Consider the following 17,911-nt stretch of genomic DNA (forward strand, 5'->3'; position numbering starts at 1 on the left):
ATTAAGTCTATCAAGAGAGAGAATGGGACTATGGTGGAAGATCCTGAAGGGTTAGCAGAAGAAACAGTCAAATATTTGAAGGATGTATTAAACAACTGGGAAGGATCCCAAAAGGATGTTGAGGAAACTATTATCAATTGCATTCTGAAATTCTTGATAATAGTCATAATAAGTTTCTAAATGCAAGATTCATAATGGAAGAAGTTGAGACAACCCTTAATTAACTACACCTTGATAAGTCCCTCTTACCAAATGGGTTTCCATCCTTTTATCAAAAATGTTGGTCCTTCTTAGGCTAGGAGGTAATAGAAGCTATCAAGAGTATAAGATATTCTAGGTAACTCTTAAGAAAGATAAACAATACTCTAATAGCCCTCATCCCGAACAAGAAGTCGACTAGCAGGTGGGATGACTATAAACCTATCTCCCTTTGTAATACTTCATATAAAATCCTAACCAAATCTATGACCAATAGAATCAAATGATTTCTTCCTATAATTATCTCTGATCAGCAAACTAGCTTTGTCTTGGGAAGGTCCAATTTAGACGGGCTAACAATAGCTCAAGAAGCCATTCATTCCATGCAACATAAAAAGCAACCTATTATGTGTTGAGTGTCGTGTTTGTACCACTACATAACATATAGCAATTGAATATCTGATACGGAGTATCAAACACACAATTCCTCTCTTGAAATGTTAATACTTATGCGGACATTAGCAAAACTCCAATATTCCTTACACCTGTGGATACCAACTCAGTATATCAATGTGATTTGTTGGTAATCACGCAGGCGGCCTTACACTATTTGTTTGAGGACAACTTGGACTTTTGGTGAGATGATGGTGACGACAGTTTTGTATGAGTTCCAGATGATGTTGATGGAAATGGTGATGGTGATGGAGGTTGTAGTGTTAGATAATATTGATGGAGAAGGTGATGGTGATGAGGGATGAATGTTCTTGTGACTTTTTCCCTCTAACTTTCCTCTTCAAGACATCCAACTTCTAAACTACTTTCTGCTCTACTCCTACTCCTATGAATTAGCAAATGGAAGGGGATCGAATCTAATAAAAGTTAACCAGCGGCTCCACCTCCATAGATGCAATGATTCAAAGGAAAATAAACTAGTTTACCACACAAGGCTTCCCAACAAGCTGCTAGGATGCCAGTGGCCTAGTTATAAATCCCTATCAAACATCCACTAATGATACCATGCAACTATCAATCTACTTTTCTCTCTACTTAGCAACTTCTTGAAATGAAATTTACTTTAACAACTTCAAAATGAAAATCTTTTTATAACTAGTGGAAGTAGAAACCATAAAACAATACCAAAAGTTCTTAATCACCATGCAAGTCACAACAATGAGAAAGACAAGCGATTTTGGCATTATCTTAGCAACAATTTCCTCTGACCCTTTACAAATGAGAACAAATGGCCTTATATAGAGGCTAGGATTTACAACCGACGGTAGAGATAAAGAGGCAAAACCAACGATCCAGATTGGATCCTAGAAACCCTAATTAAGGTTGTCACCCCATCAGCCAATGAGAAGACGCTACTTCATCAATGGACCAATGAAAAAAGGAAAAAGTGGCAACCAATGAGAAGGCACCAAAATGTTAGCCGGTCAGAATTAGACACTTGTCCTATTCTAGAAGAAATAGAAATTGCCACTTGGGCTTACATCAAATGATCTTCTAATATAAATCTCTCTTTTTCTTTTGTCCTTTTAGCCAAGGCAATGAACTTAGCTAGCCTTTCGTTGACTTCCTCCATGGGAGGGCAAGGTGTGTCTCATCTTGAGCTCAGCTGAATTCATCATGCCACTTGCTACTCGTAGTGTCTTCTCATGGTCCTTCTCATATTCCTTGGCATATCCGATAAAGGCATTGAGGGAGGCAAGGGTGCCTAAATGTTTCTTCTTGATAGCAACCTTCCCTAACTCATCCAATCTTGATCCCAACTCTGCCTCATTGATGCTCTCCTCTTTGATATCTTCAAAATCAAGTGTCACCCCAACGTCACTCATCATGGTTGAAATGGAAGTGTCAACGCCTGGGCGGTGTTGTGCAATCGCATTCTATATTTCCTCCAATGTTCTCAATCTGGTAGTCAAGGCAACAAATCAAGACTCAACCATACTCAATCCTCCTTCATCAACCAACTTGGCCATTTTCAAATATTTTTCTAGTAGCCCAATGAATGTCTATAGCCTAAGAATGGTTAAGTCCTTGACTGGAAGGAAATCCTTCCACTCACCTTCAAATTTTCAAAACTTGTCTCTAACAGTCACTAATGACCCGAAGGTTGAGATAAAGGCAAGAAATTTCGCCCGTCTTGGATTGTATCATGGATCCAATCCTTCACTTCATGCAGCTGAGCTGATATCTCTTCTACGTTGCTCCCGTTGTCTTGAGGAAGGGCTGCCTAGTGCAAATGTTGGATAGGCTGGCAATCTCTCCATTATTTGTTCTCGGCCTCCAACTTTATGATCCTTTCATTTGCCTTCCTCAACCTTTCTCTGATTGAAGCTATACCCTCCTAGATCTCCTCACATTCCATGTCATCCGTGTTTCTTCCTAAGTTATGCTCTACTATTTCATATTCCTGAGCCGCAATCTCATCCAATGCCTTCTTAACTATTGGTATAGCAATCTAAACCTTTTGATGACCATCATTGTTGCTCCTAATCACCTTTGCCACTGTTTTTGCCATTTATTTCTGGTTCTTACTATCACCCTTTTCCATTAATCCTTGGATGTCTTCAACTGTTCGGGCAGTTACTACCTCACCTCTTGGCATAACCATTTGCCTTAACCATAGTGGTGCGGTGCATCTCCCCAAATCTAGATTTGGTTCAATTAGCCGATCATCACCAACGGCCTCAAGCGCCTGATTTATTTCCTCGATATCAATCGGCCCATCTTCTTCTCCACTAGTAACTGCCATATCATCTCCACGCTAATTCTCTGAGAGAGGAGAGTACTCGGTGTTGTCACCGTAACCACTTGATTCTAAATCAGAGCTCACATCTACTATAGCCCTTTGTTCACTTGTGTAATCTTCTTGGCCTCTAGCCTCAATTATGTTTTCCCTTGATGGCGTTGCATTCTGTCTCTTTGCTGGAGGTTTCGGATGTTCTTTATTTTTCTCAACCTCCAAAGCTCTCTTCTTGCTTCTAACCGTTCCTTGTTGCTGGCTACCTCCTTTGCCCCTTTGTCTGACTGATTCCACTAGACTTTCCTTTGGCTTCATCTTCTCATAAGTAAGTTGTACCCTTTGACTTTGCAATTTCCTCAACTTCCCATTGTACCACGACTCGGTATGCAAATCAACTACTCTTGTAACTACCTCCAAGGAAGGGTCCTGGTGATCATTCCAATCCACTGGATTCAATTCTGTTCCCTCCACTGTATTATAATCTTCTATAGTAGGAACATGTTTGAATGTAGTTCCATGAGATGCCTTGATAAGACCATTAGGATCAAATCCTTGCCTTGCTCTATACCATCCTAGATGGTACCATCCCAATTTTTTTTCCGCAGCTACAAAGGCAACAAGATTGGGGCAACTATCATTGCCAATTCTGAATGAGAAAGTTATCCCTGTCTCACCCTTGAGTTTCATTATTCTGTCATAATGCTCAAGTTGCGTAACCAACTCCATCAAAACTACCTTGTCAGGTGGGTACCTTGGCAGCCTCTTGGGACAAACTGTGCTTCATGCCACTCTAATGTATGTGAATTGTGGAAACTAGATGAACCAACTCCCATATTTCTTAATCTTTGCTTCTGCTTCCGATGAGAGCCTCTTAGCAAGTGTCCCTTGTAGGACCCTTATTGTCTTCATGGCAAAGGCATCACAAAATATATTATAGTCTTTGTTGTTATGCAAATGAAGTTGTGGATACCATTCATGCACCAAGCATTGCCCCGACCCATTACCAATTACTCCTATGGCCTTAAGTCCCAAATTTTCATACAATCTCGCAATCAAATAGAACAGATAGGACACCATATAGAATTGCTTTTGATTTTGCACAGTTCTAAGTTGCAATTCCAAATTCTCCCATATTTCTTAATCTTTGCTTCTGCTTCCGATGAGAGCCTCTTAGCAAGTGTCCCTTGTAGGACCCTTATTGTCTTCATGGCAAAGGCATCACAAAATATATTATAGTCTTTGTTGTTATGCAAATGAAGTTGTGGATACCATTCATGCACCAAGCATTGCCCCGACCCATTACCAATTACTCCTATGGCCTTAAGTCCCAAATTTTCATACAATCTCGCAATCAAATAGAACAGATAGGACACCATATAGAATTGCTTTTGATTTTGCACAGTTCTAAGTTGCAATTCCTAGCCCAATCAAATCTTCTTTTCCCTTTTTCAATTTCATCAATAAAGAAGTACATCCAGTTTATGAATTATGTACCTTGAGCTAGGCCCATGATCCGACTGAGAAGCACAATGAGGTTGCCATATTCTGGTTTGAAGTCTGTCACGGTAAAATTGGATGATCTGGTGACTCCTTTCTTGCCCTCGTGTAGCCAATCCTACTTTAGATGCATGAAATAAGCCTCCTGGTTGTCCTAGAATGACTTAGTTGCCTGGTCCATCATTACTATTGTCATGCTTTTGTATTGGGGAATGTTAAATGCTTCTTCGATCACCTGTCTGCCAATGTTGGCCAACACTCTTTTCCCTTCATCAAAAATGATGGATTTGCTAACCAAATCAAACCTGGATGCACATTCATAACCAATTCTGGAGAAGGCAAGGTAGGAGGGAAGGTCACTGCGTGTACAATTCCACTTTTCTAAATCTTCTTTGCCATGGGGGATTGTCCCTCCTTTAGTCTGTCCTTTGGTTGTATCATGTTCACTGTACCGATATTGGTATTGGTTATTCGCCTCACTTTCGAAAAGAAGGTGGTCTTGGGCATCATGTCCTCTTTGTTTTTCTTGGTGTTCGTTCCCTTTGGATTCTTGCTTGCACTAACATCTACCATCCTAAACACTTATTTATGCCCCTTCGTTCTAAGTGATTTGGACTACCCTTATCAATCTCGAACTTTCTTTCTATCGATGGATTGTAACCTATTTCTGCCTCGCCAAGTCCTATCACTACACTTATCAATCTCCAATCTTCAACCTAGGGGTGGGACTACCACTTATTTCTACCTCGCCATTACCTTAGGATGGACTACACTTATATCTCCCAACTTCATTCCTAGGCTGGTCTACCTTATTTCTACCTCGCCAAATGTCCTATCATGGAATCTACACTTATCTCTCAAATCTCCGACCTATAGATGGGATGATGAAGTGGTGGATGATGAATGCAAGAAGAACATAAGGGAAACAAAACCGAGCAAGAACAAGGAGTGAAATCCACTTAAGAACCATCTTTCAGCTCTAGAAAGAATTGAATTTACCTTAACCAATAGCTGGGTCTTCTTTGAAGTTCGGATCAGACCTAAGAAAATTCAAATCTCCTTGCAAAATCAGAATTTTAAGCTCTTTGAACTTGCCCACACCCTGCCAAAAATCAGATTTCAATCATATGTTTCCTCCTCCAAATAAAAATTTGTCCAGATCTGATGTGAAACCGCAGCACCTTTGCAAGGAAAAAAATCAATCCTCCACTAAATCGCCAAGGTAAGAGGAAGTGCAGATCTGACCTAATAAAATCACCAAGAAAAAAGAGATGCCAACAATGAAAACCTGCCCTTGCACAAAACGCGAAAATCTGGCAAAAATCGCCCAAGGAAGGAAAATTTGCTGCCCTCTTGCAAAATCTCCAAACACATGCAAATCTGCTCCTTGAAATAATTCATCCAAGGCATGTGAAATCTGCTCCAAGCTAGAAGAAAATCAACAAGCAAAGGCTGCCTAAGAAAATTGCCAAGTAGAAGAGATGCTTGTGGTGGAATGAGGAATGGGAAAGGGGAGAAGCCTTCTTATACCCAACTCCACACACTCCTCCAAGCTGGCCGACTAGCCCTAGGAGAGAAAATTAAATTAGGCCACCATTCATGGTCCAAAATTAAATGCCAAGCTAGAAAATTGATTTTGCCTTAGTGAAATTTGCATTTTATATTGCTGATTAGGACCAAAATTGCAAAACGAAATTAAGAAAGCCTTGGAGGTGTTAAAAATTTTCAGTTAATGATGTTTTGGTAATTAAGATATCATTTAAAATCGGATTTGGCAAGCCAAAATCGATTTTTCAATTTTAATTTACCAATCCTTTTTGATATTTAAAATTTTCAAGGCAATTTTAACCAATTTAATGCAAAATTTTGCAATTAAGTCCATCTCAATTTTGCAATGCAATTAAATTTTTTTACTTTTAAGATAAATCATTTTCTCTAGCATCCAAAATTGATTTTTCCAATTTAATTTCACTCTCGCAAAATTTCCCTTTTCCAACGAAAAAATTGAAATTTTCCAAAACAATTAAATCTAAAATTTGATTTTGAAAATGTTCAAGTCTATACAATTATATCCAATTTTCAAAATAAATCATCTAAGTCACAAAAATTTGTAAATTTACCCTACCAATTATCGTTCTAACTATCAAGAAAATGTTGTCCTTGAATTTGTTCGGCCTAAGGATAAAATTACAAGTTCCAGAAAATCAAGTTAAAGTTGGGTGGAAAAAAAATCTAATGTCCTCCCTCTTGGCTTGAAGGCGTCCAAGGCGAAAAATTTTCTAAAATCAGAAAATTTTGGACAACTGCAAAAAAAAAGTTGCCACGGCGATCAAGAAAATGGGGGTCCCCAAAATTTTGGGGCGATGGTGTGAGAACCTCACAACATTATGCTTATTAAGTTAGATATTAAGAAGGCTTGCGATAAAGTAGACTAGAGATTTCTATTCAGGTGTCTAAAAGCCTTTGGGTTTTTCAAGAAAAGGATTAACCTTGTCTATGAATGTATTTTAACCCCCAAAATATCAATTTTAGTTAATGGATTGCCAAAGGGTTACTGTGATATCTCCAGAGGCCTTGGGCAGGGTGACCCCCTATCCCCATTTTTGTTTATTATAATGGCAAAAGCATTGGGTCAATCATTTTCAAAGGCTAAGGGCAGAGGGGAGAATAAAGGTATCAAAATAACCAACAAATTGGAACCAACGACTAATCAACGATTTGTAGATGATACATGTTGTATTGTAAGACAGATATACAAGACGCTAAGAATATTAAGACACTATTGGAGGCTTATTCTTTAGCATCTAGTCAAATGATAAATATAGATAAATCGGACATTTTCTTTTTTAATGCTTGTGATCAAAATGCTGAAGACATTTTTTGTATCTTGGACTTCAAGAAAGAAAACCTGCCTTGCAAATATTTCAAAATAGCCTTAGATAAAGGATCCAGAAGCAATCACCTCCGGAGTAGTATTCTTAATAAAATAGATACGAAGGTAGAATCTTGGAAAGGCAAGTGGTTGTCCTCAACTAGAAGGTTCACTATGCTAAAATTTGTTCTCTTCTCTCTTCCTATATATCAAATGTCTTGCATCAAGATTCCTTCAGATGTGAGTACTAAAATTATTTAGAAGTTTAGGAAAAATTTTGGCAAGTTTCAGCAAATAAGGGACGAGTGTCCCTTATTTGCATGGGACAAGTTATGTAGACCTAAAGAGGATGAGGGAGAAATTCTCAAAATTATTAGAGATCAAAATCTAGCTTTGGGAGCAAAGCTCGTTTGGAGAATGTTTAGAATCCTGATCTCAAATGGGTCAAGTTCCTTAGATATAAGACTCTAGATGCTAGCAATAATCTTAGCATTTTTAGAAATCTATTTTTACCCAATAACTCCAGAATATGGAGCTTTATGAAACAATGTAGGGATATCATTAATGAAGGCATCTCTTGGAGTATAGGGGATGTTGGCTCTTCACTTTCTTGGGATGACTCTTCAGCGAGATACCCATCTATCCCTTTCATCATAGACAATCAACAAACTATTAGCAATCTTAAGCATCAACAAGGGGTTTTAGTCAGAGACTATTTAGAATTCTCTCACGGTATTCCAACTTTTGGATAGAATTGGAAGATAGGAAACACACAAGAGATTCCAACAAAGTTTAGAAATAGATTGATGAAAATTTCAGACTCTAGGTTTATCTCACCAAGCCTCCATAGTGATAGAATTATATGGGCCAAAGCCAAAAATGGGGAAGATGGCTCAAAGGTAGGATAAATGTCTCTCCACGAAAGAAGACAGCTGAATAAAACTAAGCTTCTCACCAGATTATGTTCGGATAAGGCATGTCTACCAAACCCAAGTATGTGTGCTTGCTTAGCATTACAAAAGAGAATTATTCTGCGGAATGATTCTGGAAGATAGGTATCAAAGTCCCTCAAGGTGTGTTCTTTGTAAAAAGGAAGAGGAATCAGTTAACCGTCTACTCTTGAATTGTGAATTCTCTAATAGTGTTGGTACTGACTATTTAGCAGGCTCAATTGCAAATCTGCCCTGCTAGGAGATGTAATAGACCTCTTCTATAGTTGGCCAATAGTGAAAAAGAATGATGTGTACAGTAACTTGTGCATTATAGCACTCTCAATCCTTATTTGGGAGATTTGGAAAGAAAGGAACAGACGGATTTTCAAGGATAAAGACTTGAGTTGTACTCAAATCATCAACATAATCGAAGCAGCCATAGTAGTAGTAATTAGTAGTAACATGTTTGGAAAAAGGGCAAGACTTACTCCCATTGGGATGACAAGATGAAGCTTAAATGGTAGGGCCTGACAATCCTCACCTTTGTGGCTGATAGTCCTAACATTCCAATCAAATTAAGACAAGTGTGTCACTAAAAAAACACCAGAGGAAGGATGGTTTAAGAGTTTTATGGGGCTTCCAGAGGCAACCCCAATATAGCAAGAATGGGGTATTTTTTACATAATCATAAAGGGGATCTAGGGACTAAACTAATTAAACCTTTGGGTATAACCTAAAACAACATAGCAGAATTCTCACCCCTATTACAAGGTTTGAGAGTGTGAGAGGAATTGAACATTTCAAGGTTAAGATTGAAGGGGACTCAGCTATAGTTATTTCTCATGAGCCCTGATTAGTGTGTACAATACAGATATATTTTCAATACATACATTATTTAAATATCTTATAACTATTCTTAATTAATAAATATGATATTAAGCCTTAATATTTGATAATAATCAAGGTAATATTAATAGTTAATATTAATCTATACATATTAAATAACAATAAATATAATATAATTAAGTGTTATTGAATTAACTATGTTATTGAATTAACTATGTTATAACAAGATATAAGATAAATCATAATCTATAAATTAATATTAAATAATACATAAGTTTTATATGAAATATTATTAAATATAAAATAAGATGTTGTTTAAAATCTAAAGGAAGGAACCCATCAAAAGATAAGACACATAATTTTTCAATGTAGAAGAACATGAGGAAGGACATTGTCATTGATCTTCAAATAGAAAGGACAATTCGAAGACGCCTCAAAGAATAAGAGTCATCATAGTGGTATCAGAGCATGATCCTACTAACCTAGGGAGAAAATTTCACAACAAACAATTCAAGAAATCAGCTACAGAAAGACATGACAGTATTGATGAAAACCAAATATGAGAATCAGATAACAAAAATGAAAGATTAAAGCAAGGGTACTAATGAAGCAGCGACTGTAATACAAAGGTGATAAGACTTTGGACCAGAGCAACAAAAGGTTGTCAAATTTTGGAGGTTGTACAGCTGGACGATATTGAATTTACAAATGAAAGAATTCACTTGAACCGGTCTATCAAATGCTTAAGTCAGCATTTAGCAAACATTACTGCATTCTAGACACATTCCAAAACCATAGAAAATATCTCTCATCATTGTTAGCAAGTCATGATAATATAAAATAATCAGTCTCAAGGATGATAGATATATGAGATGATGTTGAGAAAGTTATGGTTCTCTATGAGCTGATAATGGTCGAAATCTATCACAGTACACAGAATATTATGTATGATCTAACAGTAAACACTAGGTCAGATCCAATTTGAGAAGCAGTCTAATCAAATTGGTGGACTCAACTTAAAATGCACATTTTAGTACATTTGAATATTTACAAGTGACCACACAAACATGTGTTCAACTTTAGCGGTGAAGAATCATTTATCAGTGAAGAATTGTCTATCTGTGAAGAATCCTCATTTTATTATAAGAAGATATTAGCAATGAAGGGAAAGATAAGGAGCCAAAAGCAGAATATCAAAAACAACCGATCAACCAAGCTTGTTTGCTTACGTTGGCACCAAACGTTTAGCAACGAAGATGATGTGGAACAAAGGTAATATCATACAATAGACAAGACAGGTCACATGCCACATAGACAAGGCAGACCAACCATACAAATACCATTAATGAAGAGATAAGGAAACAAAATATGGAATATCATTAAAATGAGGTGGACGTTGGAAAAGTATTGTAAACCATGGGAAGCACATGGGAAGTATAGTTGGTCAGAGACCACTCAAACTGGACTGGCAGTCTGAACAATCAGCGGGTACATAAGAATAAGGGAGGACAGTACCATGGTTACCACACTAGGGAAGTACCAACCATCAGTGACCATGTTGCACTGCAGTTCTGATGTCAGCAGGCCCTTAAGGAGTGGGGCATAAGAATGAGCGGTGACCAAGAGATGGCAATTTTAATCACACGAGTTTGTACAAGCATATAAGACGAATGGCTTGGTGATGAGACCCATCGAATAAATAATGAACTGGTGATTGGGCCTCATATTATTCTATGTACGACCATGAGAAAAGGTAACATAAAGGTAAGTATGATTTATTTAATTGAATAAGGATCACTTCAAAGAATATATTTATAAAGTTATGTTAATGTCTATGATACTATTATTATAGAATAAATTTTTATTATTATTATTAAGAATATAAATTCATCATGATCAATATTGAATATAAATAAGAATGTTATTTTAAATAACAAGAATACGTTAATTATATTGTTTTGAGGATCAATACTATATTATTTGTTAATAGTTAATACTATTATTATTATTAGGAAAAACTAATTAATTTTAATATTATTGTTATCGGGTATGTTGGTGTTTTGAAACGTCACAATTTCAAATTATCCTGATGAGAACAGAATACATCTAGGGGCAGCTACTTCCCATCTGCAACATATCCTTTTAGACACCGGGCCAACTACAAGGCTAGACCCTTCTTCTACTTTAGGCTCTATAAAACCTACGTGGGTATACCTATAGATTCTTTATATGGTACCAATTCTTCAAAAGCATACACTGAATTTAAACAAAGTAGATAAAACCCTTATTTCTCCTATGCTTATGCAATAACAAAGATGTGCAGTAGAAAATTGCAAAATCTATGAAATCCACAAGCTAAGTGAGGGTATCCTTTCAGCTCTTAAACCGAAAGGGAAATGGATGATTATAATTTTGATTTCAACATATCCCCAAATATGTAACAATAAGAACAAATTGATCCTATAGCTGATCCGTGCCTTATCTATTGGGCAGTTCCATAAATCACAGACATATATCTATGATACCAGTGACATATTTCATATATCAAGATATCAGATCTATCCTATCACTTTGTGAATTCAAACATCAGTGCTCATAAAGACCTCATTCTCATCAAATATCCTTCTCAAATAACTAGGAACCCTATCAAATACATCAAGCATTTACTTGGCTCTTTATTCCAATAGCAAAACATACCAGGCATACAACCTTAAGGGGATGCAAACGGGTCTAAGTTCTTTGTCTCTAAACCACACAACATTGCAAATTACAGAGATAGGAGATAAGAATCACAATGAGACTAAGAAAATTCTTGCTCATTGTATTCATTTCTTTGAAATTATACATTCAAGATGCATACGAATAACTCCTGAAACCACTAAATAGATCAGAACTATCTATATTAGCTTTATTTTCTTGTTGTTCATACAAGAGAGAAAACTGGAAAATGGGGGTATCACAATGACAAGACTGAACTGGAACCATCCTTTTAGTATCACAATTGCAGAAATGAGAATTGGAACCCTTACAATGGGAGAGAAAAAGAAAGATATAGGAAGGAAGAAGAAGCCGGATCTGATCTAGAAGTAACATGTGTCCATTTGAATCTTCATTCCCTATTGTTGCAAAGCATCTCTCTTCTCTATACAACTGAAATCAGATAGGAATCTCATCATTGTTGTGTAACAAACTCGAAATATCTCTTCCTTAATGATGAAAAACCCTTGTTATGCTAAAATATCAAATAGGCATCTGAAATGTTGCCAATACCTTCATTTGACTAACTTGGAAATGAGAAAATCTGTCACTAACTACATCCCTACTGCCTCTAGCATTTACTCAGGTCACCATTTTATCAAAAATCAAATTTGGACTGCCTTAACTGAATGAGACTAAAAAAATGGGTACCTGAGACAAAATCCTAATTAACTCGAATACATGGCCTCCTGTGCAAAAACAAACTCCAAATATGGAAAATTCACTTTTTCCTGGTTCTAAGGATATATGATAGTCCCATATTTTCTTATCAGGAATGCCCAAGGGATCAATTTGACAATCAAGCCCCTAGTAAGGATCTCAAGTCCACATCTCATTACATGACACCTTGTTATTGGTTCGGTTTCTGCCCCTGCCACGTCATCGCCAACCTGGACCCACTGCCACATGTCAGCAAGGCACTTCCCTGCTTTCCTTAACCTTCGCACATCTTCACAATGTGGGGAAGCATTGACCGTCGGATTAGACACGTGGCACAATTTGGTGAACTACAATTTGAACCTGCCATGTCACCGCCGATTGCCACGTGTTGGCTAGGCGCTTTCTCACAGGTACAGTTGGCAACTACTACGTCGCATGCAGGAATGCAACAAGCGACCATGTGTACGATTTTGCCACCTCGATTTGTGTGCCAAGTGTCACCTTGTAATACGCCCAGCTGGTTGCTGAAGTCATCACTTTGCTTGTTGGAACTACCACATGTCCAATTTCGATTTGTTCATACTGTCCAATCATCGTTCCATATCCACCTATCCGTTCAAAATTTTGTTATGGTCGCCAAATCAACAAGTCCCACGCGTGAGGCCTTTGGCTTAAAAAAGCCTTTTGTCTTGAGACACTTAAGAGTTGAGCATTGAAGTATTTAAAAAACATAAGTTACGCCCACCGCATGCATGTGCGATAGTAGTTTTAAACTATTTCCTTTTAACTACTATAGCTGAGGATCATGAGCAAATTAGGGTCAAATGTGGCCCTCAACATACAAGTGTTTTGCAAGAGTAGTATGCATGAGCAAAAGTGCATGGGATGGCGTAGAGTGCCCCTATCTAATATCTTCAATGGATTCGAGCATCCCCATTCCCTCAATTGCCTCAGCTATCGGTTGAAGACTAAAGAAGGAATTACAGCTCACAGCACCATCAATTTCTCTCTATGTTTCTTACAACCTCATCCCCCTCAATTCTCCAACACACTTCCACGGCAAGGGAGATATCAAAACATGCCAGAAAGCGCGAGTTTAAGTGGTGTGATGATGGGAAGTTATCCCCCTTTCTCATCCCCATATGCTAAACGCAAGCGGAAACTCAAACTTGTAAAAAATAAGGTGATCAATATTTTGATTGACAAAACACAATTCAATAGGAAATTGAAACCAAGATGGATCCCTTTTAGCCACCACTTCAACTTGAACATGCATACCAACTTTGATGTGGTGTCGTATCCAAAACTAGTCATATCCTTTAATTGGAACCCACCCGTCATGAACACAACCAATGAAGACAAACGCTCCTTGATATAAGTGCACAGTTGTCACATGCCCTTCATAAATCTGGCCTGGATATATAAATGGAAGCTCATGCATGCCTTCTTTGCAATTATTGCCAGTCCTCCTTGATAACCTGCTCAAGTCCTCCACATGCAGTGACTTGTCTATACAAAGAAAGCAGGTCTAAGTCTGTGCCATGTATATTAGGTACTCTTTTCTCAATAACTTTCAAGCGCTCCTACCTTTAGCTCCCACCTATTAGCTCCCCAAGCACTTATTTTTATACATAAAACTTCAAACTGGGACTCCATTAAGCCTAAGTCGCCTATGCAATTCAACAATGCTTTCTTGGCTTGCATTCATTGTGAGGAACTCCCTTAGGTTATCAATCTCCACAACCCCCTTTGTAACTGTTTACATAGAGAAGCATTTGGGCATATGGACTGCAGCTTTCTTTGTTTGAGAGTGATCACACAAACTAAGGCTCTTAAAGTGTAACATGTTTACCCCCTTTCATGAACAATCAATACCTACTAAGATTCCACATGATTCACTTGATCTACAAAGTTGGGCATTCATACTAAAATAATGTGGCAATAAAAAAAAACTTAGTATTACTTGAAAATGATCTACTTCCCAAAATCCATATCTCAGCAATCTGATGATATTAGTTGGGCCCCAAAGAGGGTCCAACTACAAAAAAATTAAACTGAAACCCCTGACATTCAGACTGATCCACTGATCACCTGGAATTGATTAGATTTAAAGTCAAGCACTGCATCATTATTTTTAAAACGTTTTACCATGTTCATGCAAACTATGATTTTCCTGCCAAGAGGTCCTCTGACTGGCCTTAAAAACTGACTGAAACTGACATCCGGGCCTTGAAATAAGACATACTAATTCTTTGTTCCACATTCTCCTGCCCTATCAAATCTTGTGTCATGATGACATCTGGGTCAAAATATATTGATCGTCAAAGTTGCCTTCTCAGAGCTGCCTACAAGCAAACATGTCAGAAAACCATAAATCACATTCGGTTTTGGCTTTGGAAATAAGTCAAACTGACACTTGGGGGCACGAAAACTGGGGCACTAGTTCACTGTCACAAGGAGAGTATAATTCTGTGATTTGGGCTCATAATGAATCACTGGGCGCATTTGGAGAGCAGTCAAAGTGGGCTACTCAGATTTGCAACTAGAAACAATGACAGAATAACGATTTTTACAAACGGAATGGACCTAGGAAAGCGTGCAAATGGATTCGTCAAAACTTGCAAAGTGGCACACTTAAAGAATTTTCAGAGTACAACACAACGGTACAAACCATTTGGTTCAGACAATCGTAGACTCAGTGTTATGACATCCTGAACAGAGGTACTGATCAATCTACACTTCACGACACTAGTAAAACTTTAAAAATTGCATTTGGAATCGCGTTCGGAAACTAATCAAACGGATTCATCATAAGCTCAAATCTAAAACATAACAAGTGTTTGACCTCTAGAATGCAATGCAAAAGAAATTTTCTAATTTCGGTCAACTGGGTCAAAGTTATAATCGGTCAAATAGGGCCTCCCAAAATTCTGAACAATTAGTATCAGCATGACAACAGTAAACAATTGACTTTGAGGGATTCAAAACCTAGTGAAAACATGTCAAAATTACTTGAAATATGAAACATAGGTTCTCTAATATGTGCACTAAACATTCCCAAAGCAGCGAGTCATGAAACATTACTAGGTGCAAGATATTCAAATGCAAACTAAGCTACCTGTCGTTCTTTGACACTTGAGCAAAAATGCAGATTTGAACATTGCACAAAACAAAACTTCACGGAATGACTTGGAATGACAATTTATCAATACAAGACGAATGAATATATTGAATGCAAGGTGTTAGAAACATTAAACACCTCTCAAGCCTCAAACGAACAATCGGGTACACATTTATTTATGCACTTATAGGGGCTCAAAATTCAGCATGGTACTCAAAATCAAGGATGCAATTTTGAGTGCCAACAGGGTATTTAAGAGAGGAGTGTAATATAATAACTAATGCTAGTAATTAATTGTGGATAAGTCTTATAAGACCTCTTGTATTAGTACATAGTGGATAGGGAGTGTACACAAGGCAAAGAGTAAACGCTCTTGTTGGGGGTGAGAGAATCCAAATATGGCAACCCTGCATAGATCATGTCCAAACTCAAACAGCAATAAATCTACCATCCATTATGGGATTTGATGTTGAGATTTATTGATCGGTTTTTACAAATAATAAATGTACTAACAGTTCCAGTGTTATAGATGTATTCCAAATGCAAATTTGAATCTCATATAAATATGAGGGGAGACATGTCTCTATGGTTTAATCATCATTTAATTAATATGTTAACAAAATAATAATAATATGTATAACAATATATATAAATATAATATATGTATTATATATATATATATATATATATATATATATATATATATATATATAATACACAATAATATATATTATCTAACATGGATAAGTATATATAGAAATGATGATTTACCAATAACAATAATGTATCTCAAATCGAATCAATCCGACTGAGGCTACAACCTTAACACTCCCTCTTAACTAGGGAGGATTTGTAGAACACATTATGCTCTCAAGTATATGAATAGATATCATCTCAGTATGATATTCCTGGAATGGCATATTTAAGGATATCAACATAAATCCATCAACTTAGATATTATCTTTCGATATAATCCAAAGTATGATTCGACAAGAAATATCAATCATATGATGTTCATCATACGAATATTCTTTTCATATCTGCACTTCCATCAAATCCATGATGCGTACTAAAAGAATATGTTATATCCTAGAAGGATATGAGTTATCTAATTTCCGGCACTCTAGGACAACTTAACAAGAAATCACAATGTCATGGTTTCTATCATGACAAGTATCATGATCTCAGGCACTCCGGGACAACAACTTAATGAAGTCTAGCCATGATATGTTCGTTATGATGACTTCCAACACTCTAGGACAACAACTTAATGAAGTATGTCATGATAACAGCTCTAGCATTTATAAGATTGTCACCTTACAATGGTTACCCCCTGTTTATATATGTCAATGAAAGACCATCACCTCTCATTACATATCATATGAGAAATAGTAACCAACATGAACCAAGTCAGAGGGTGCTATAAGGGTTTTCACCTCAATTCTCTCTCACAGAGATGAATGGATTACAAGGGATTTCACTTCGAACTTTTTCCTTATAGAAAAGAGATCACACTTCAAATTTCTCCCTCTAAACAACAATCCTGGGAAGTCAAGTCCTCTAGTTACTCCCTTAGAGCTCTCTTCGCCTAAGAATGTCTATCGAACTCCCTCTAAATTTGATATCAATCTAGTGATAAGTCATTACTTCCCCATTATGTACACAGGAGTAGGCCCATCAAAATCATGCAATCACACACATGTATCTCTAGACTCCATCTAAGTATCAATCTTCTAAGCTCTTTATCTAATGTGATCATCAGATTCGAGTTACTATCATAAAATTGAGCCTGCACAATATTTTGGTAGCATGTGTTAATTACCAACCTTCATTTTCTACAAGAACATCCTCGGACATAAAGGAAAAGATCAAGGCAAATAATTATTATAGTATGTATAAAATTACAAATAAGAAAGAGACTATAATGAATGGATAAATGTAATGTAATATATTTAAGAATAATAAATACTTATATGTACATCAACATCCTTGATATTAATTTCTCCAATGAAGGTCCATATGTATCAAATTTGAAAATGCCTTTGATGGGAATGAAACATTGGGTTAAGGTAATTATTCACCCCCCCACAATGTAAAATTCCCACTCATTCCATCTTATAGAGTTGAACCATTTCTTCCAATTTACTTTGGGAGTGAGCCTATAATTTTTGAGTAATCTCAGTGTATATTTCTGTGGACCTGATCGTTGCTATCCTCATATCACCATCATTGAATGAATGTAGTATAGGTTGTCACAATTTAGAGAGAAATGAGGTCAC

General features: G+C 36.9%; 1 protein-coding gene across 2 annotated transcripts in view; it reads right to left on the bottom strand.

Moving 5' to 3' along the window:
- The window catches only part of LOC149558863 (putative phosphoribosylformylglycinamidine synthase, chloroplastic/mitochondrial), a 300,036-nt gene that overhangs the window by 118,094 nt on the left and 164,031 nt on the right, over positions 1–17,911 (bottom strand). The window lies entirely within an intron of this gene.

This window comes from Cupressus sempervirens, chromosome 5 (genome assembly GCF_028749045.1).
Source record: "Cupressus sempervirens isolate cs-2001-9-10 chromosome 5, ASM2874904v1, whole genome shotgun sequence".
Lineage (NCBI taxonomy): Eukaryota > Viridiplantae > Streptophyta > Pinopsida > Cupressales > Cupressaceae > Cupressus > Cupressus sempervirens.